Source organism: Cimex lectularius, unplaced genomic scaffold (assembly GCF_000648675.2).
Source record: "Cimex lectularius strain Harlan isolate CLEC.00 unplaced genomic scaffold, Clec_2.1 scaffold271, whole genome shotgun sequence".
In the NCBI taxonomy this organism is placed as follows: domain Eukaryota; kingdom Metazoa; phylum Arthropoda; class Insecta; order Hemiptera; family Cimicidae; genus Cimex; species Cimex lectularius.
The window spans coordinates 487574-511192 of record NW_019394181.1 but is presented as its reverse complement, the minus strand read 5'-3'; the positions used below and the strand labels follow the sequence as shown (position 1 = coordinate 511192).

At 37.4% G+C, this 23619-nt stretch overlaps 1 protein-coding gene across 5 annotated transcripts in view; it reads right to left on the bottom strand.

Moving 5' to 3' along the window:
* LOC106669601 (POU domain, class 6, transcription factor 2-like) overlaps positions 1–23619 on the bottom strand; it is a 220692-nt gene that overhangs the window by 31829 nt on the left and 165244 nt on the right. The gene's annotated exons all lie outside the window — the stretch shown is intronic.

The window sequence follows — 23619 nt, the reverse complement described above, 5'->3', positions numbered from 1 at the left end:
GTTTTTAGTTGAGATAATAAAGTCGTGGCACGAGCGGGATTCGAACCCACGATCTTCGGCTAGATACGCCGCTGCTCTACCACTTGAGCTATCGTGACCTCGATCCACTCGGACACCAACTTCCCATCTCAACCGCACCTTTTGAATTTTCCCTCCTTTTTGGCATTTTTCATCTCGCTCGTGACATTGACTTTTTATCTCAACTAAAAACCTTAATTAATTGAAAGATATTAATTGGTCAAGCGGACCACGAAAACTATTGAATATTAGTGTATTATTAGATCCTTTTCTTTTCATCTTATCTTTTTCCGTGGACATTTCATTTGTCGTTGAGAATACAATCCGATTACACGACATTTGAAAAATGGCAAAAAGGAGGGAAAATTCAAAAGATGCGGTTTAGATGGGAAGTTGGTGTCCGAGTGGATCGAGGCCACGATAGCTCAAGTGGTAGAGCAGCGGCGTATCAAGCCGAAGATCGTTGGTTCGAATCTCGCTCGTGCCACTGACTTTTTCATCTCAACTAAAAACCTTAATTAATTGTAATTTATTAAATATTATTCCACTTATGTTTTAGTAGCCAATTGACCAAGTTACTTGTTTCAATTAATTATTCTTTTAATGTAAGGTCTTGGCTGAAATAAAAAAGTCAGTGTCACGAGCGGGATTCGAACCCACGACCTTCGACTAAATACGCCGCTGCTCTACCGCTTGAGCTATCCTGACTTCGATCATCTCCGACAGTAACTTCCCATCTCAACCTCACCGTTTTTTTTATTTTTCCCTCCTTTTTGCCATTTTTCAATCCCGCTCATGGCACTTTTTTATCTCAACCAAGATCTTACTTAAAGATTAATTAATTGACAAGAATTTAAGTGGTCAATCGGACCACGAAACCTAATCGAGTTAGTTTATTATGTCACGCTTGACAATTTATTTTCACCTAATTCAAAATTTAAGAATTTTTGTTTTATTATTATTAGTGATTTAAATGGTTGTGCAAAATAAATAAAACAATAAAGAATAAATTAAAACCTACGAGTAATGCCATTATTTTCATTTATAATATTGCTTGTTTAGGATTATTTTAACAACCCTCTGGAAAAACGAATTGATTTAAAAAAAAATTACCTATATTAACAATTAAAGTTGTAAATTAAAAAACAATGTAAATCGCTATGGAAGTACAAAAATATTAAGGTTTATACATAAATGAACGTTTTTGAAGATTGGTATATCTTAGCAGGGTGTAGCAGATGTTGACATTATAAATGTGAGCCTTCTCTGATACTGACGCCATGATATAATGGTATTTAAATTGTTTGTATCGTCTAAAAAATAAGGGAATACACAATTTAAAGTCTCATTCATTTATGTCTAGTTTATTGAATTTCCCGAGGTAGAATTTTATATTAATATTTGTTAAATTTTGAAAGTTAAATTTTAAATTTGATGCAAATAGGAACGAATGTTCGTTTGAAAGTTGTAGCATAAGTCTTTATCAGGATGTATTAGGTTATAATGTTACAATAGCCCATCGCTATCAACCGTAACCCACGCGGTCCCGAAAGGGTCGTTACTTACCCCTTTGATAATGACCATTGTGTCCAAATAGATCACCAGAGAGGTGCAGCGATTGCAGAAAGTTGACAAGAGAGACAAGTCGAATCGGCCCAATTGTGTCAACCGTGTATGAGTGGGGTTCATTTGATTTGAATTTTCCAGCGAGTCACAGAGATACCGAGTGTCGGACGAGAAGGGAAGCCGGTTGAAAAAAAAGAGGTGGTAAACCTGCGATATATTCCATACAAGCCTTTCCCCTCGCCCAGGGCTCTTCCTGCCGATAGTCGGTATCATCTCCCCACCCTTTTTACGTCGAAGAGAGCCGACTTTTTGATTTACAGCGAGCACCCCTCTGCTGGACAAACAGTACGGCTGTTTACAGTATATATCCATTCGTTTTGTCCGCCGGCGCTTTTGATCTACAGCTTCGCACCGCCGGTGAAAACAGCGGCTTTTTCGATAATTGTGCTGGATAAACCGGCAACGGAGGATGTGGCTTCCCGAAAAAAGCGAGCAACCAAATTTCACCCGATGACAACTTCCCTGACGTTTCATGTTCGAAGGGTCGCCACGCCATAACAGTTCAACAATTCATAGTAACACATCAAAAAAGTAACATATTACTCAATCTTATATATAATAATAATAAGTTTATTGCACACAAGAAGAAAAAAGAAAAATTACATATAATTCAAACAAGAAAATAAACTTAATACGGCAAGGTAACCGTCTGCCGGGGCTTGGATTAATTATTGACTAATCCTGTAAAATAAACGTACAAATGCATTAAACTAAGTCTATGCTAAGTGTAACATCTATAACAAAATACCAAATCAAAAGGACACAAAACAGAATTAAAAATCAATTAGCGGAGCTGAGACCGGAGAAACAGAAACACCAAATATCAAGGGAAAGAGCGGAGGCAAAGAAATTGGGAGTAAAAGAGAAGAAGAGAGAAGAATTACTAATTAAATTCGTTTAATATTAGCCTTCGATAGGCCCAGGCCGCTTTAGCATAATTCACCAAGTCTGTCCAATCTGGTCCGTAGAGCAATCTGATGCATCTGTCCATTGATACGGTTCTTTCGCCGAACGCAGATAAACGGTAGGGGGACAGAATGGGGCATTCCGCGACAAAGTGGTATATGTCTTCCTTCACCCGGTAATTACATAACTCACACTCCTGTTGGGTGAGGAGATCATACGGCTTATGTCGTAGGTTCAGCGATTCTCCCCTCAGTTTCAGGATCCAACGTATGTCTGTAATTTTCTTATTTGTCTTTTGGTCCCCAACCAAGCTGGCACATCTGACTCCGTGATCCAGCATCCTATATATACGGTATCGACGGGAAGCCTGCACTCTCTCTATGTTGCTCACCATAAAACGTCATAGCAGTTCAACAAACATTTGATTTTACAATATATATATATATATATAAGATTGAATTATATGTTACTTATGGACAAAACGATAGCCCACCCAATATTTTTTCTCTTAATCAATTTTAACCATTGTTATGATTTTTTTATTGATATAAATTTTTAAATTTATTTTGAACCGATTTCCTCCATTAGGAACTGAAAAAAAAATACTTTGTAAGAATTAATGAATAATACTTGATTTAGGGTGAGACAAAAAAATAGCAACTTGTTGTTTATTTACAAACAAAACCAAATCCCTCTGAGTAAACAAGGCTAATTCAGTTCAGTTTCTGCATTCATGTATATTAGTGCGATGGAACGAGCAAAACCATTAACAACAGCTGAAAAAAATATCATTCAGTTTATGAAAAATCGAGGATTTTGTATTTCCAGTTTTTCAAAAAATACCGGTAGGAGTAGGAAAGTTATTTTAAATTTTTTGAAGTCTCCAGAAATCTATGGGACGCAGAAATCTCTTGGAAGACCACCGGCCTTAACAACACGGCAAAAACGGGCAATTTTAAGGGTTGCATCCAACTCAACTTTAACAGCCCGTCAAATTGCTGCGAGAGCTGGTGTAGTGACGAATGTGAAAAACGTCCAAAGGAACATTCGTGCAGCTCCTCACATCAAAAAAATGAAAATGAAAGGCATTCCATCTTTAAGCACGGCGCATAAAGAAAGAAGAAAGGAGTTTGCTCGAGAACATGTGCAATGGAAAGACGAATGGAAGGATGTCCTGTTCACCGATGAAAAAAAATTCAATCTCGACGGTCCCGATGGCTGGGCTCACTATTATCATGGCCTACGTAAAGAAGAGAAAATGTTTTCCAAGAGGTAAATGGAGGAGGCAGCGTCATGATATGGGGTGGTATTGGCTATGATCACAAAACTGATATTGTGTTTATTTCTGGTCGAATGAACAGCCAACAATGTGTTAATTTGTTAGAAAAACAATTTAAAAAATATTTCGAACTTGTTCGTAAAGAGAACGTAATTTTTCAGCAAGATAAGGCTCCAGTTGCAAAAGAATTTTTTAGAAAAGAAGGGATCAGAATTATAGATTGGCCGGCTAGGTCCCCGGATTTTAATATCATCGAAAATGTATGGGGGCATCTTGCTAGGAGTGTTTACAGCGGTAGCCAACAATTTCAGGGCGTTGAAGAATTGAAAAAAAAAACAATTCAGGAAAGTGGGCCAAACTTCTACAAGAGATGATACGTCGTCATTTTGACTCGCTTTTAAATCGTATGATTGCTACATTAGAAAAAGGTGGTGCATATACAGGATATTAAATTTAATTTGTGTTATTTTAATTGTGTTTTTTAATAAAGAATTTTATTATTATTGTTCACTGTGCTATCTTTTTGTCTCACCACAAATCAAGTATTATTTATTAATTCTTACAAATTATTTTTTTCCAATTCCTAATGGAGAAAATCGGTTCAAAATATACTACATATTAATAAAAAAAAATTATATCAATGATTAAAATTGATTGAGAGAAAAAATATTGGGTGGGCTATCTTTTTGTCCCGGACCTTATATATAAGATTGTGTTATATGACAGGTTTTTGGAATACTTAGTTTAATTTAGGAATCTCTGCGGTATCATAAGTTAATAAATTGCATACCTCGCTGACTTCATCGTGAAAACCTTCTGGGAATAGCAAAGTATGTATTCTTTGGCAATACAGAAAATAGTAAAACATTTTTTAAAAATTCTCTAAAAATAACATTTCAACCTATTGCGCAGTTATAATAAAAAAATTGGATGAAAAGACAAGATCGAAAACTTCTATAAATGAATTGTGTTTTTAGTTTTATATATATATATATATACTCGAGTTTTGGCTTGAACAAAATGAAAATCTTCCTAGCTTCGTGTATAAAGGTGTGTCCTCTGTATACCTTCAGAAGTTCATCGTTTATACATGCTAACCGCTGGGCTGGCGGGCGAGCAGGGGTGTGTAAAAGTGGGTCAAGACATGTCACAATGCAGCGTAAACAACGATGCGCAACATCGCTATACGATATGGTCGTGAGAAATACATCGCACCACTGCGCCCTACCATCAATCATGTCTTGTAGAAAAGCGTAAAAGCTTGAAATTCTAAGTATTGATAAAACTCGAGAAGGGGTTCCTTCTGAAGATTCCATTCTGTTTCTTCTCCTTTTGGTGTATTGCACGCCACTGTTTGCGTTAAGTACTGAAATGTACATGGCAGAATTTATGGTTCTTGCTGCGGTGGTCTATATATTCATTGAATATACTGTAACAAAGTTTATACCAAAAAGTTTGTGGTAGCATAGCTAAAAATAAGGCACAATAACGCAGACCGGTCAAGAAATGTATGTCCTCTTTTGGTACACGAGATTGTAAGTTATAATGTACTATCACTAAACATAACGTTGAAATACTGCTGAGTGTACCTTCTGGCATATATGTATGTCGCAGAACTGAAGAAGAAGTATGTAAGAGTATTTTACAAATCAGTTACATTACAGGACATCATTTAAGTTTTGTTGAAGTCTGCCAGGTGTGAAAACTGTAGTTTGAATACTACTTCGTACACACTTTCCTCAAACGGTAAATTTTTTATGAGGTAATATAAATATCCATCAGGAATTGTTTGTGCCCAATTTTAAAAGTTCGTACAAGGAGAAGAGCAAATAAAAAAGGATTCCTTAAATTTTTAAGCCTGATACCTTCCCAGTACCCTTTCTTAATTATTCAAGCTTTGTGAAGTACATGAAGATGTTTCTTATTACTTTTAATTATTCATAGCGTTATTAACATAAAAACACACACATCCCATTAGTGATTACTTCATTAAATATGTGATGACCACATAAATAAAAAAAATTAAAAAATCAAGACTTTAGATTTAATCGAGTTATAGGAATCTAAATTTTTCCAAGTGAAAAATCATTTTATTATTTAAACTAAACTAAAATCTCAAATATAGAGATTTTTGAAGTCGCAAACCAGAAAAAGAAGCACAAATTGAACTGAAGAATTTAATCAGATAATCGAACTTTCAATACTGGGCGACAAATTATGCCATCTATATTTGAATTATGTACGGTTTAAATTTAGTTCCTCAAGTGGTTTTTAATCTCTTGTTGAGATTATCTTTTTATAATACAACCTCCGTTTTGCATAGTGGTCTAAATATGCGTTCCTTATATCTAACCCCTTTTCTAGGAATGGAATATTTATTTGTATTTATTTTTTTAAAAACACCTCGTAGAAATATTGCAAAAGAAAAAACTTGTTTAAACGATTATTCACTTCAATTTTTAAACAAGCAGAAATCTCTTGCGTTTATACCAATTTATTCTGTTGCAAGGTTTTTAGTTTCATTTAACTACGATATTTAAAAACGCGAAAAACTGCCAATAAAACATGAATGTGGGATTTTGATTGTTTTGCTTTTAATCGTTTAAATAATACTGAATGAATAATTAGAAGAGTGGACAAAAATCGGAGATGAAATATGTCTTAGGGTAAAAGGCCGGGACGGGGATTAATGGTGTTTTGTGAGGGGGAAAAATCGGGTGCTGTTTGGTATTCAGAGGGGTGGCTATGGCCTTCCTGTTACGAGGCGACTTAAGGTGCCTCCGACTTGATTGGCCTTCGGGGATGCGGTCCGTTTGATTTCCTTACATTACACAAAAGAGGGGTTAAATTTTTTCCCGCCCTCCCTTATTAATCGCCGCACCACTTTTGTCTTTTGACAACATAGCCGTCAGATTATAGTCTCATGTTGCCAAAGTAGGTGATGAGGAGAGGAGAAGAGAAAAGAAGGGAGGAGAGAAGATATAGAGAGAGCAAAAGGGGGTGAGAGTGGAATAGGGGGGTTGTAGGGAGGGAGAGAGAGAGAGAGAAAGAGAGAGAGAGAGAGAGAGAGAGAGAGAGAGAGAGAGAGAGAGTCTGATGAAATTTAGGACTCACTTAAGATAATGCTGAACCGTTCCAAAAAAAGGACCAAACATTTGACACACTTCTGAAAAACTTTTGAATGAAAATTCCTTACCAAACCATGAAAAAATCGCAATGAGATGGAGCCGCGAATTCAACCAAATGAATCAAACTTATCACGGTATACTTACTCCTAAGGGCGCAATCAAATAATGTTTGAATATAGGTCATGGAATAAATAGAAAAGAATCAACGGCCAAGAGCTTTACGAAGCGGCAAGGGGACGGGAGCAGAAGGGCGAGGGTGTGCTTCTTAGACGGGGAAGGCATCTATTATTCCTCAACACACTTGTTGGATTCGAAAGACGTTTCCGAAGGGTAATTTTAATTTGATTCTGCGTTATTTTTAAATTCCCCAGTGGAAAATTAGTAAGTTGTTTTAGTGAACGGGTTGTTTTAACTGAATATGGAGGATGCGAATAGATCAGTCTGAGGAAAGGGCGTATAAAAAACTGATTTTAAGTCCTTCAGTTATGTAAAAGTGGGAAAAAATAATAAAAATCTCCCTCCTCCAATTGAAAAAAGTATTGCCTTCAGCCGACATTAATATGCCAAAAACTGTTCGCGGACAACGCCCAATGGCCACCCCATTTCCAACACGCACTCACACATCCTCACAAACGTTCAGGGGGAAAAATTGCGATATTTTTTCACGATGAGAAGGGGGTGTTGGGCGCCATATTGGCCCTGGGAATTAATTAAAAATAACGAAGGGAAAGAGAGGGTGAACGCCTGGAGGATGGGTGGGGGTAATGTGTGTTCAATATCCCTTGCGTATTTTTATTTCAGCCGGGGGTGCCTTTGTCCGGCTCCATTGATTGCCTACACCGACACACGCACACTAGAAACGAGTGAGAGCTTGAATTAATGAGGGGGAGGCATTAACGATATATCATTTTTTTTCGCTCCGGACCTCGGAGCCGGGGGATGATTTTTTCCGGGGATAAAAAAAAACTGGAGGCGGGGCGGGAGAGTTGAATGGGACAAAGGGGCGGCGGCGGTTGGATTTCAACTTCCCCGCCTCCCTTTTTCCCAGAGTGATGTTGCCGGATTAAATAGATTTGGTATTGTTGAACGATAATTCATTCTTTGTTGAATAAGTCCTATCCTAAGTCCTTTTTCCAAGACATCATTGAAATGTGGGATAGACCGTCTAAACTCATGTTGACCCAGCACAGGTTCACTTACTGGGTCTGCTCCACCCGCGGGTTTTTGAGTTGTTCAAATCGTTTCGGCATTGCGCCATCTTCGGTGAAGAACTCTGCCTCCTAAAGATTCCTCACTGAAGATGGCGCAATGCCGAAACGAATTTGAATAAATCAAAAACCCGCGAGTGGAGCAGACCCAGTAAGTGACCCTCTGCCGGCTCAACATGAGTTAACCGACCCTCACACCAAAACACATCACGAATTCTAAACCTTATAAAGTTCTAACATAACTGCCTCGCATCACTAGTGGATTAAGCAACATAACAATAATCTTCATCTTCATTCAGAACGTAACTTAAAAAATGATAGCCTTAAGTTAAAAAAATATATTTAAAAAAAAAATATATATATATATAGTAAAAAAAAAAATTTGATTCGCAGTAACTTATTATCTGTCTCTACAAAACAAATATATTTCGAGTTTATCTTATGTTTTTCAAAAATATTAAGGCTTTAAAATGTAAGTTATCTGCAAAAACTATCTGCAGCAAAAAAGAAAAAATCTCAAAGTCGATGATGGTGTAAACTGTTACTAAAGTGTACTGAAATCTGTGCAGTTTAGAAAGGTTCGGCATTTAGAAGTTATTTACAAAAATTCATGTAATTTATGCTCTAAACGATTGACTGATATTCGCATAAACCCCATAGTAACGATGGCGAAGAGCCAAAACCCGTCGGATATAACGAAACAGCTGGAAAATGCGGACAACGTTAAAATGTATATATTAATAGAAAGAATTTTCCATTTTCTGCTTTCCTATTTTCCACTTATTTCCATCCTTCTTTACCTGACTTTGTACGGTTAACAAAGAACTTAAAAATTAAACATTTTTTTTTTACTGAACAGAAAACGTTTCCCAGTTCAAAAGAGGGCAAAACAAAAAGGAAGCCGCACAGATTAAATTAAACTCAATAATTGTCTCTATATTAAAAGCGTGGGAAAAGAAAAGAAGACAGTGCTTCTAATTCGTTTCACGCCTCGACAAAAAGAGGTCGAAATTTTAACAAGGCGCCTTGAATGGGGTAAAAAGGGTGAAGATTTTTTTTAGCTTTTACCACCCCCGCGCCACCCTTTCGTCGCCCTCCCTTTTGCGAAAGCCAACCCCGACCTTACTCTGTTTAACAGTTCCCCTTTCTAAGTGCCTTCCTTAAAGTGAATCCACAAGTGTCTGCTGGGGTGGGGGCGGGGAAAAAACTTGATCCATAAATACCTAATTTAATTTACTCTCATTTCTTCTGTTCTTACATACACCGGACGTTTTACTTTGCGGAAACGTCGGTTTGTCTAGTCTGTTCCCCGTCCACGTTGGCCGGGACCGAACAGAAAGCAGACTTGCTGACACATTTTCCAACAGATTAAAATTTAAATTGCAAATTATAATCTTTTTATCGCACTCGGCCAAACACGGGCGGATCGAGGCTACAACTCGTTTTTAAATTCCGGAAAAAAATTCTCCCTGGATTAGTCTCATCATTATGAAACGAAATATCATTAGGAACGTAACACTAACACAGAAATATGCGTGTTGAGTGTAAAAATACACACCGTACATTTGATTGAATTAAGGAATATTTTCTCACACATCTTAACTTAAAGTGAACAATTTTTGTATTTGCTTTGCGGACGCAGCAGCATTAAACATAATCAATTGTTTATTTTGTTTAACGGTTCAGAGGATGAGCCGTATGTGGAACGTGAAGGAAGGAACTTAGCTGTTTGTAGTTATTATCGATCGGCTTAGTAGCCGTCTAAGCCAGCTAGCAGACTGATTGTTTCATTGCAAAACTGATAATATCCGGAAAATGTGAAAGAATCGAGCAAAATTGTGAAAAAATGGTTTTCATAGTTTTCCCAGTCTTAGAACGAAGACATCTGTACAAAGTTAAATTTTTTTTTTTTAAATAAAAACATGATATTTTGTAACATAATAATTCATATAGAAATAATTTGATGCTGGCTTTGATGAGCAGTCCTGACAAATATTAAAAAAGAAAAGAAAACTTCAAAAATAGGATTCGATATTAAGGAAAAAACCCATTTAAGTCTATCATTAAAGTCAACGTTACGAAGAGGATCGACCAGTTTTTTCAATGTTGAAGAGGATCAGGTTTATGGTCTTGAATGAAGTTACATTTTTATGCAAACAATTCGCCGAGCTTTCGCGACAATATAGTCTCATCATCGGGGCACTGCTGCTGAATTATATGTTACATAATTGAGAAAGACACCTATTTTTATCCGTTTCACAGAACATTTGGACCATTATGTGATTTTTGACTAGATTCTTAGATCGTAATTGTGATGATGCGACTATATGTCGCGAAAGCTCGGCGAATTCTTTGCATAAATTGGTAATTTCATTCAAGACCATAAACCTGATCCTCTTCAACATTAAAGTCAACTTTTTTATTTTAGAATAATAAATGAGGTCAGGACTTGAATTCAATGATGACCCCATTTGTAGGTTATGCAATGAGGAGGAAGAAACAAGCACCCTTATCATCTTCGTATGCGATACAAAGAAAACCCAGGGGAGGGATTGTAGCAACTACTTAATACATCTGAAGAAGTATCAAATATACATACTCAAATAAGAAACTAGGAAAGTACAATAAGCCCGAAGGCTGCAATGCTTAGGAAAGAAAAACATCCACTTTCTACTTCTTTCTTTGAGGTTAGCAACAGCAGAGGTCATATATACCCTCAGGGTGCCGGTGTTTTTGAAAAAAAGCCTATTTGTAAGTATGTCGGGTTTGAATGCAGGGCTGCTGGATTCGAACCCGGGACCTTTACCTTACATTGATGAGCGCCGGGTCAACGCCTAAACCGTTGCGGCCCTCCCCCACTTCATATTATCAATCATCCTCATCATCTTCAGGCCTTGAATTCATTTACTAATGTATACATTTACCTTATGTTTCCGATGTCTTGAAATTCATCATACTGCCATTTATTGCTACTAAAGAGGTAACAATTACGTATTTATTTTCCCATTCTTAAACAATACGGTACATAATTGTCTGAAATTATCATTTTAACGTCCCTCACGTTTTGTGAGGTTTGTTGTGTAACAAACCCTCCATTTGTTATATTCGTCGGTTAATAAAAACAATAAAATGAGATAATCGAAATGGGCGGAATCACGTTTTTATTTGGTCTTCCGAGAACAATTAACGACCCCGTGAGATAACACCCTCCCCCCCGTTCACAAACGTTTTTTTCCTGCCTTAAACCCTGAAGAGTAAAATTGATCACAAGGTTAAAAAAAAAGAAGAAACTAGGGTAAATTAAAACAGTAAATGAAGGGCGGATTCTTAAAAAAAGATTCCTAAAAAAATTAATAAGTCCTTTCAACCCGGTATAAAAAAGGTACTTAAACTTTCATACATCATTATATCTAGAAGAAAAAGTAAAACTAGAAGGATAAAAGGAGGAATTTGAAAGTTTTTGCTTCCGCTTTATCTTTTGGTCGAAAGGGAATGCCGTTTATCCCGTGTAATTAAAATACCTAAACTGCCTCCATAAAATTTCCCATTAGTTTCTTCATTGCGGCTACTGGAAGAGGCCTTTGCTTAATTAAAGTCCAATACTGCGAGAAACGAAAAATAAAAACGTGAACAATCAATGTTCTATTAATAGTTATACGATCTATAGAATTTTCCAGAATATGCTTATACATACAACATTGAAAGACGTAATTACATTGTTGCTGTTACATAGTACCTTCTTCTTTTCTAAATCGTCCTTGATGCACTTAAAAATATATTATGTGGCTGCAGAATCTTGTCGTAATTATGGTCAATTAGCAACTTCGAGTTTGTCCTAAGATTCTAATCTTCCGACTTTATTCATGTGCCACATGAGCTGGAAGTCCATCGAAATAAATTTGTTTTTCATTTTGTAACAATTCAAGGTAAAATGTTTGCGTAATAAGATTCAACAGCAATCAGAACATTTATTGTACTTCTTTACTCCATTTACGACCTTAAGCAGATTATTCATTTGCAATGGCGTAGAAGAATGGGGAGGTCGGCTGGGTTGTAATTCAATTCGAGAAAACCAGGGGGGAGGTTATTTTCTGATTTTACGGCGTCTAGGTTTCCATTTGTTAACGGCTCAGAGGATTTTAAGACATTTGGGCAAAACAGACCCTAGATAATAAAACCAATACAGGTTTTACATGGACCGGATTGATCACGTGGCAAAAGTACTTCTTAGTAGAGCCTTATAATCCTTTAATACACCAACAATTATTAAAGATTTGTGTAAAGTATTGGTTGAAATAAAAAAAGTCAGTGTCACGAACGGGATTCGAACCCACGGACCTTCGGCTAAATCCACCGCTGCTCTACCGCTTGAGCTATCGTGACTTCAAGTGGTAGAGGAGCGGCGTATTTAGCCGAAGGTCGTGGGTTCGAATCCCGCTCGTGACACTGACTTTTTTATCTCAACCAATACCTTAAATAAAGATTAATTAACTGACAGATGCTATTTGGTCAATCGGACCTCGAAATCTAATATTAATAATTAAAGAATATGTTGCTTTAGTGCTCAAACTTTCAAACAACAAGAAAAACCGAACACTTTTATTTATTTATTTTCCAACAACTTTAAGTATTAAGATTAATAGTTGACTTAAAACGTAAACACAACATCAAGTTGCTGTTTACCTTTATAGACTGTAACTTACTAAAACTTTTATACTCTTTACATTAAAAATAAAGAAAATCGGTTCAATTGTATATTTTCCAGAGCGAACTCTTCGAGTGAGTTGTTTTAAAAATTGTTTTCGTTGATGAAGCAATAAGTTTAGTAAAAAATTAATCATTAATTTTTTTCTTATAAGGATAGTTTTAGTTTGAGAAAATCGCGCCCGGGCAGATGCTTTGGCCAACGTCAAAGCGCAAGTCCTGAGTGTCCTGCACTTTACCATCCACAATGTTCTACGGCGGTTTTAGGCCACTCGAAGCCTCGATTGAAGAGAAGGTAGTGGTCGACCGTGATTTACGACTACTGGAGACGAACGTTTTATTGCTCTTACCTCACTACGGAACCGTCATTTAACGGCTTCGTTGATAGTAGTCAACTCCAAACAGTCCGCACTGTAAGGGTGAGGTCTAAAACAGTCATCAGAGTCTAGAACAGTCCCATAACAGTCTAGAAGTCCCGCATCAAGTTCTCTACCACTGGAGAGACCTCGACTATTAGCCAATTATCATCTCGCTTGTTCACTTGTACAATGGGGGCTTTCCAGTTCAAAGATAAGTGCCGGTTTTGGTTGTGTATGGAGATGAGGCCAGTTCCAAACAGTTGACCGTGTTGGGGAAGACGTGGAGGACTACGTTTTGCTTCGTGTGCCCTGCGTGAGTCACAGCCCTTACAAAGTTATGGAATATGGTGGAATCAACGTCCTTGCCCGTGATTACCGTCCTCTCAAAAACGTTTTGGCTTCACTTCGTGGAATCCGACCAAAAGGATCCGATATTACTAAATCACGACTTGATTTGTTACACCATATTTCCTTTTCCTTTTTGTAACTATTTAATGTTAGTTTTTAAATGGAACAATTGTTTAAGGGAACATGCTAATATTTGTATTTTGAATAGGGCCGTTTAAGGAACTGAGAGAAGCTAGATAGATTTTCTATATTTTACGAAAACTATTTTCCGTTGTGGGAGAGATTCTGTTTCATGCTGTAATGAGCCTTGGCCTCGGATTTTGTAGGAAACGGTGTGTTTAAACGTAGGAGGGCGAGATAGGAGGACTACGGGGGGCGGAAAGGGGACGTTGGTAATCGCGTTTAAAATTACCACTGAACAAATGCAAATCCTGGGTACCTCGGCTACCCCTTCCTAGGCCGCTGCCGGCCCAGGAGAAAATTACAAATTATAATTGAGAAGACAAGAAGAGAAGAGGGGCGAGTTTACATCGATAGCTGGGTGTGTGGCAAGTGTGTTTCCACTATTGCCAGGTTTGTTCCACTCCGGGAGGGAGCGAGAGGGATAAAGGGAGTGAGAAAGAGCGTGAGGATGGGGGCGGGGAGAAAGGAGCCACCCTGCCCTCACCCCAGACCTAATTTGAATTGCTAATTACGGCGAAAACCTCCGTGCAATTATTGGATTAATGTAAATGACTCTAGAGCTACGCGAAGGCGAAATGAAACTGGAGTTCAGTTAGGGGGCGGGGCGAGGAGGGAAGGGGGTTTATAATTAAAATCCGTTGATTAATATGTAAATTTAATAAGATTACAGCTCCGTGTTCATGTATATATAGTGACTAAGTTTCAGAGTGTTCTCGCGGGCTATTCGTTGTACTCCCCAGTTTGTCTGCAGCGCAGAGAAAGTTTCTTTTTCTGTTATTCATCTCAAACAGTTCAAAAAGCGAAACCCACCAGCGAAACGTTCCACACCCTCCTACCTCGTGGTCTGTACGGTTTTATTCCTACTCTATACACAGGGCATCAATGATTTTTCTACAAACAGACGTTACATTGTTTCGGATCAAACCAATGATGTTCGAATTTGAAATTCGGATTTTACTTGTATGTAACATAGCTACACATAACCTTTGCCACCTACTACTTCAGCGCAAGCAAATACGCAGGTAATACTATCACTATTTAAGGTGTAGTGAAGCCCATATAGAATATCAAATTTAATTTCTATCGAATTCATTAGATTTCATGGTCCGATTAACCAAATAACATCTTTCAATTAATTAATCTTTATGTAAGGTTGAAATGAATCTCAGCTAAAAACCTTAAGTAATTGTAATTTATTAAATATTATTCCACTTTTGTTTTAGTAGCCAATTGACCAAGTTACTTGTTTCAATTAATTATTCTTTTAATAATATTATTTTAATATTTAATATTTTTTAATATTTATTTTAATGTAAGGTCTTGGCTGAAATAAAAAAGTCAGTGTCACTAGCGGGTTTCGAACCCACGACCTTCGGCTAAATACTCCGCTGCTCTACCACTTGAACTATCGTGACTTCGATCCTCTCGGACACCAACGTCCATCACAATCTACAACCATTCGAATTTTCCCTCTTTTTGCTATTTTTTCAAATGTCGTGTAATCAGGATTCGATTCTCAGCGACAAATGAAATAGGAGGCTACGGAGTGCTCTAAATGGAAAAATGGCAAAACAAGGGAAAATTCGAATGGTTGTAGGTTGAGATGGGGAGTTGGTGTGCGAGTGGATTGACATCACGATAGCGCAAGTGGTAGAGCAGCGGCGTATTTAACCGAAGGTCGTGGTTCGAATCCCGCTAGGGACACTGACTTTTTCATCTCTACTACTACCTACTACTATCATAGAAATTAAATTAATTAATCTTTATGTAAGGTATTGCTTGAGATGAAAAAGTCAGTGTCAAGAGCGTGAATCGAACCCACGACCTTCGATAAATACGCCGCTGCTCTACCACTTGAGCTATCGTGACTTCGAACCACTTGGACACCAACTTCCCATCTCAACCTCACCTTTTGAATTTCCTCTCCTTTTTGCCATTTTTCAAATGTCGTGTAATCTATTTGATTCTCGGCGACAAATATCTTTATCTCAACCGCTGCCTTACATAACGATTATTTAATTGAAAGATGTTATTTGGTCAATCGGACTACAAAATCTAATGAATTTAATAAGTTAAAGGAAGTATATCTTCACTAGCTCTCCGTGGCCATTTCATTTGTCGCCGAGAATCAGATTACACGACATTTGAAAAATGGCAAAAATTCGAAAGGTTGGGTTGAGATGGGAAGTTGGTGTCCGAGTGGATCGAAGTCACGGTAGCTCAAGTGGTAGAGCAGAGGCGTATTTAACCGAAGGTCGTGGGTTCGAATCCCGCTCGTGACACTAACTTTTTTATCACAACCGATTCTTTACATAAAGATTAATTCATTTAATTTCTTTGATAGTTGAGGTAATTTTATTCCGTAAATATAACTGCTATTCATTATTAATCAACAGTAATTATTAAACACCTTATGCGAGAAATAAAACACCTTTATGGTGTAGTACATGATGTCAACGTACTTATGTATTATCTGTCAGATTAATCTTTCTTCTCAAAGACGTTCTCCATTGAGAAGAATATAAACCATCATGCAATTCTATCATGATCGTCAATCAGATACAGCCCGATCATCAAATTCTGTTCGAATAATTATAATAATTGCAGGGAATAAAGTAAAATAAAATTTAGTGAAGTACGAAAATTTCATAAAATCTAAACTGTAATACACATTTTTTCTTTTAATGTATCAAATTTAAATATACATCTTCTCTCAATTCGTATAACATCCATGAAGTAAAGAGTTGAATTTATTAAAGTCATTTTATCTCAAGGCAAAAAACCTGTTTTGGGTTTTATTTAAATTTGAAGTACGTAGTAAGCTTAAATTATTTTATACTTGTACTTAATTGATAATTTGTGTTGTTTATATATAATTTATCATGGAAAGGAACATTTATAATGTAATTTAAGTAGCTGAATCTCTTCTGGGAGTTGTTATCAGCCGTTGGAGTTTGTCGGTTCCTGTGCTCGCCCTTTGATGTAATCCTTCGTATAAATTAGTGTCGCAAGAGCGAAACACAGTAGTGCGATAATTATGGTTTAAATCGTCTGATTAAGGGCGGCTAACGAAAATAGGCGACCCCGATCGCAGTAAAGGTTTTGCATAATTAGTGGTAATAGGCGTTAAATTTGAATTTCGACCAAAGGCGGGCCTTGTTCCATTCACGTTGCACAAGGCACATTTGTTTCAGGACCTTTCGGGACGAGCGTTATTTACAAAAATAGTTAATCTGGCCCTGTGTTGCCTGAATTAAAACACTCGTAGCACACAGGGGGGTCGAAAGTTAAACCGCTGTCGAAAATTACGAAAAATAAATTTGAAGAAACGATGTTTGTTCGTAGCGTGAACAATTAACGCGGTTCAAATTTGTCTAGAAGTCAATTTGGCTGTCGTTAGATCTAGACAAAAAAAGAGTAAAAACACGTTTGAAAATTCATATCCTCAAAGATAAATTACCCCTTGCACGCAACTCTTGTTTACATTAATTACAACCTAAATTTGTAAAACATGATCTAAATAACAATCGGTCTGCATGAATTCCCCTACTTGAAAGATTTAAAAGCTCTGAATTAATTCACTGTTCATGAATGTAAGATTGCAGGTTCCCCTTCTTTAAACATAGCACCATATGTAAATATATAGTATTATTGACTCAGTCTGGGTCATTTTGGCCGGCCAAAACCGTGATAACTTTATAGTAACGATTGAAAACCCTAAATGTTACTATACCTTGACACGTATTTTGTAATTAATGCAAAACTGAAAGTACTCCATTAAAAACAGGAATAAAAATCAATAATAAATAGTAATGTAAAAGAAAATTGGATAAATTTTCTGGCAAAACAGGGTAAGAAAGGAGGTTTACCAAACTATCGGGGCTACACCACACACACACACACACACACACACACACACACACCAGCAACTTCCAAATGCGCTGTTTCGAAAACACAGATACCTCGAGGGTTGACCTTTGCAGTTACGAACCCTCTGATTTTTTTTTTAAATAACAAAAGTGTATTTATTAAGGAGAACACTACCATAATTTCATGTGTACCATATAATTATACTAATAATGGGATGTGATGCAAATGCTCACCACATATCATCAACAACTGAGGTGAGTTAATCTCATCATATTACATAACTGGTGAAGGGTCGCACATTGCTATCAGAGGAACAGAATCCACCTTCATCACTGGATGTAGTGAAGAAGTCTTAGACCTGACAATTACTTACCGAGGGTCTGATGAAAACATAAACTGGATTCATCCAGGGAACCATCAAACTATGATCACAGGCACATCAGATTTGATTTGAACACTCCCTCTCTCATAGGAACAATATACAGGAACTCCAGGAACACTAATTAGATATGGTACAAAAGAGCCCTCCAATCATCCTTCCAGGAAGGAACAAGGAATTTAGAGACAGGGAAGGCTTAGAAATGTCAGTGCAGAACGTAACCAAAGCTATACTAGGCTCTCACCCGAAAACTGCACAGGAAAAAAGAAAGCTAAGTAAACATAATACAGTCTGGTGGAATAAACACCTATAACGACTGAGAGCTTGAGTCAAGACCCACAATGAGTGGGATACGTACAGAAATGCCTTGACCGAGCATAACAAAGAAATCCGAAAAGCTAAACGGGCCTCGTGGCGGAGATTTTGTGAGGAAGTCACAGAAAAACCTCAACGTGCTCGCATTCACAGAACCCTAATTACGGAAGGTACAGGGAGTCAGGTAGGTTTCCTCACGAAGACAGAAGGAAGCTTCACTCAAACGGAAGAAGAAACACTCTCTCTACTGATTGACAATCACTTCCGAAGAGCAGAAACAATCCACGAAAAAAGTCTGCTTGAGCACTCCAAACAAAAAGATCCACAAAAGAAGAGTGGAAGGAGGTGACACCCACAATACATCCTAAATCCATAAGCTGGGCACTTGAAAACTATAGCCATACAAAGCGCCGGGAATAGAGGGGGTCTCCCTATCGCTACTACAAAAAGGTCAAGTGATCCTCATGCATTACTTAATGAGAATATTCAGAACCTGCCTAGCGTGGAGGTACATTCCTAAAAGATGCCAAGAGATAAGAGTGGTGCCATACCAAAAGAAGGACGACCCATTGACTACATTCCCGACTCGTACTATTAGACTCACACCGTTCATGTTAAAAACATAAGAAAGAAGAGAAGAGAACCACATTCGAATGACAGCACTGAAGAACAACAATTGGCATACCAACCTGGGAGACCCATAGAGCTGCCCTGGATGTCCTGTGTTAATGCCTAATCAAGTTCATAAACGACAAGGTGATAGCTGTTACACTTTTTATGCATATAGAGATTGCTATTAAATGCAACCCTAGCCCCTCTACCTAGAGCAATCAAAAATAGGCTAGTTTCAGAAATGATTGCCAATGTGGAAGAGGGCCTAATGAACAGGATAACATCCGCCTTGGGCGGTGTGTCCACCTGGGCTAAGACAGCCGTGGATTCTCAAAAGGGGGAGGGTTCTTTTACCCTTACTGTGGACAATGCTGGAAGATGAACTCCTACAAACACTGGAACAAGAAGGAGTCTGTGCATGCAGTCACGTGATGGATCGTATACAACGAGCCCTCAACCAAGTTGACAAGTGGTGCCAAAGGGAGGAGCAAACTATTAACGTTCCCAAAACCATAATGATTACTTTAAAAAGTAACAGGACAATAGAAGGTCTTTTAAAAACATCAAGACTAAACATCAAGGACACGGATCACATTTTCCAAGGAGGCCAAATATATAGGGATCATGGTAGGCCCGCGGCTCACATGGAAACCAAAAAGTCTGAGGGGGTGCAGAAGGCTCTGCGCCAAAAAAAGTGGATTAAATACCAAAATGACCCTTGGTTATACACCTGCGTCTTAGTTTCCCTAAGTTCCACGATTAACCTCGGCCTCAAAGTTCCTCTGTAAAAAGTCATTATAGCCTAAATGTTCTTTTTTTCTAATTACATAATTAGAAAAAAAGAACATTATACACCTTCAGAACGAAGATGTGGATGAGAAAATTATTAGCCTTTCTGGGCGGAGCGCGGCTTCATTAAGTTAAGAGTCAAATTAGGAGAGATGGTGTGTTTGAACAAAAAGTTTAAACAAAATAAGACGTATAAAGGAGAATCGGTTATTCTTTCGAAATTTTCCCTTTGGGGTAGAAAACACTATACCACATGTCTTATATTCCAAAATTATTTCACTAAATAAATATTTAAAAAAAGTCAAAATGTAATTTAACAAAAGAATTTAAGAAAAAATACGATATAAAATTCTTTTGATCAGACGCACGGGTAAATAAATAAACATTATATTACATCAGCCAAAAAAGATTATAATGACATTCTGATAAAAATATAATCAATATACCAATTTTTTTATTTCTTGATGAGCTCTCTCTGCTATAGTTGGGAAAAAGGTAAAAATCAGAAAAAATACTTTTTCCTCCAGACAACCAGTTTCACCGCATTTATTTTCTTTATATTCAGGGTTACAATCAACAAAATACACAACCTTAACCTCATATTTACAATATTTCCTACAATATATAATTTTCGTTGTAGAATCAATTTTTACATCCCTAGATTATATTTTCTCTAAATTTCTTCCAAACATGGGATACTTACATTTTTCAGGTTTCTTTTCGGCACTCGAGAAGCCAGAGTAGCGGTTCACAGGACAACCATTTACAAGGAACGACATGTCAACGAACAATGGAAACTGAGGGAGGAGAAACAGGCAGATGCTATATTAGGCATGCCAATCGATGCCTCCAAAATACATGTTACTACTAATACGTACAAGGTACTAATACCAGAACGGGAAGAATTGGCCAAAGGAACACCGCTAAAGGCAAAATCTTACTAGTATGAAACACTGACAGCTCCAAAACCGACGAGGGCACGAGGGTGGAGTTCCGGGATGAATTGAAAGACAGAACTGACGGTAAACCTAGGCGAATATGGTAGTTTTCCAGACTGAAATCACAGCGATTGAACTCTGTGCCAGGGAAATAAAACCTTAGGAATATATTTCCGGAATGTAGCCATCTTCTCTGACAGTAAGACAGCTCTAAAGCCCTAGCCTCATGCGAGGTGAAGGTAGAGAGTGTTTGAACCTGCAAGGAGGCCCTGGCCAAGTGCTGGACACTAATGAACACCCTGGCATGGGTCCCTGGGTATTCGGGGCAGAGAGGCAACGAAAAAATTGACATGTTGGCAAAAAAGGGGGTCAAAATGGACTCTCTAGATCCTGAGCTCTACTGTGGGGACACAAAAGAGAACACAAAATGGATCTTTAATGATTCCAAAACTGGGTAGAACACTACCACAGGCTTGAGGCGCAGGAAGAGATTCATAGAGGAGCCATACGCAAACCTACAAAGGAATTACTGGACCGAAACACGATTCTGGTTGGACTTTTGACATGCTTATCCGTATACTCGGTCATCCTTAAAAGAGCAATGAGGATCTTTAACGTCCGCACCTAGCTTATTCGGCCTTATCGGACGTTTTGATTGTCAAGGTGAGAGCTGACGCACCTCCACATACGACAGAATGGTGTTACTACCGCAGCATTGGTGTAGAGGCAGCTCAGCCCCGAAGGCCCAAGACAACCTCGCTCCCCGCTTGTCCATTCCGAGTGGTCGGGTCTGCATTAAGCATCAGACGGTATGGCGCGCGCAAATAGCTATCTAAGCCGAAATACATCAGCCCGGTCTCCCGCGCACTCCCTCGATAGAAAGGCCACTCTATCTCCCATAGCATTGGGGCTTCCCTAGAGTGGAAACTACCGGATCCGCTCCGGCCGCGGTTTTCTTTTTTTCTGGACTTCTGACAGGGCACTGCCACTTAAGAGAGCACATGCACCGGATAGGAGTACAGAAAAAATACTGTGCAGATACTGCCAGGAAAAGGAGGATAATGCAGAACACAGCTTATGTTTTTGTGATGGTCTATGTAGGTGCAGATTGTTGCAACTAGGAAATGGAAGCAACAAGAAAAATCCTATACTAAGGAGCCGCTGGCAAAGCTATGGAGGTTGATTAACAACCTGAAGCTGGCAAGTGAGTTATAAAAAACCTCCTCTGTTTCCCACAATAGAGCCACACAGGTCAAGATGCAGAAAGCCTTGTTTCCGACTCTTTTATCCCTGTCCCTATCACAGTGATTTTAAAAAACAAGCATATTAATGTTGTCTATAAAGCTGCTGTGTACTTTAAAACCTGTGTGACTTGACAGAACTTGGAAAGTCGATAAATAATTTGATAGGTGATTTCATTTTGTGATTTTATTTTATTTAATTACGTAGTACGGTATAGTAATGAATATGCTTATTATAAAATGCAGTTTTAATTGACTTGATGATTTTTATAAGCTCGACAATAAACGATTTGATTCTGCACGCTATTTTAGCTATTAAAAAAGTTCTCGATTATTATATTTTCAAATACAAAATTTGGTCTAATTTCTTACAAACCAGCCAAATTGGGCTCATCTAATGTAACTTCTCAGGCTTCTAAAGTTCACAGTATCATCAACGTATCATTTCGTAAGATTTGAGTTTTAACAAAGATCCGGACGATAAACAGCAGTCGTCTTAATATTGGGAAAATCTAATTGCTTTAAGTCAATAAGGATTAATTGTAAAATTAGTGACACAATAATATTTATTGAGAAGATAGTAATTCGTTAAATTAAAGTGCGGCTAATTTTAAGAAATTGACAATGCAATCATTTTAAAAAGCAGCAAATTGATACTAAAATCTTTACAACAGTACAAAAACTTCAAATACGATTATGCCTTTTCTTATTGAAATTAATCAAATATTTTGTATTTTATAAACATTATTTTGCCAGAGATTTGTAAAACGTTTTCCTATTGAAAATTAAGAGAAAAAAAGCTTTTTCTACACAGGTATTGTTATTATTAGAAACCAATCGTCCACCTTTCTTTTCCTCATGGTTCTTTGTCAAAATGACCGTGTTCTTTAAAAACTATCGTGTGAATTGTTTAACATTTGTAAAATTAGTGATCTCGATGATAATATCCTTGAACCAAACTGAGGAGTAGAATTGGTCGTTAACCTACGCCCTTTAAAGTCTTATCGGACAACTCATTAATGAGCTGCACGTATTTCACGTCACATTATTAAATTTGGACTCCCTTGGTTTCACATTTGGGGGTCGTGTGGAGGTTTCCGCCGACGCGATTATCTAAAAGAATACTGAGTACATTTTTGTACAAGAAATCATAAAAAATTATGTAGAAAAATATTCAGGAGAAATCCTTGACGGCAATGATACGATCATGGTGTTAAACGGGTCTCTTGATAAAAAATAATTCTTCATAATTCTTACATTTATGAGGACTTGAAAAATGCATGCATTATTTTAGTGATTTTAGTAAAAACAGAACACTATTTAGAAACTATTACAGTTCGTGGTCCGATTGACCAAATACTTTTTTCAATTAATTAAACTTTATGTAAGGTATTGGTAGAGATGAAAAAACCGACCAATACTTATTTAATATTATTTAGTTCAGTTTCAAACTTTTACTGTTTTTTTTAAAATATTTGTTGACGGAAACTTCAGTCAGTACAAGTTTGAAATTTTAAATAAGTTTACTTTTCTCCTACTGTTTTAAAGATTTTTTTACTCTGAAAACGATCGTGTTATCACATTTTAAATTAGTCAAAGAATTATGGCACAGAATGTGAAAAGAAATATCTGACCATTTTAAAATCTGATTGCTCCACAGTTTTCAATGTAAACAAATTCATTAATGCAGTGAATAAAAAGTATAAGTTTTTATTT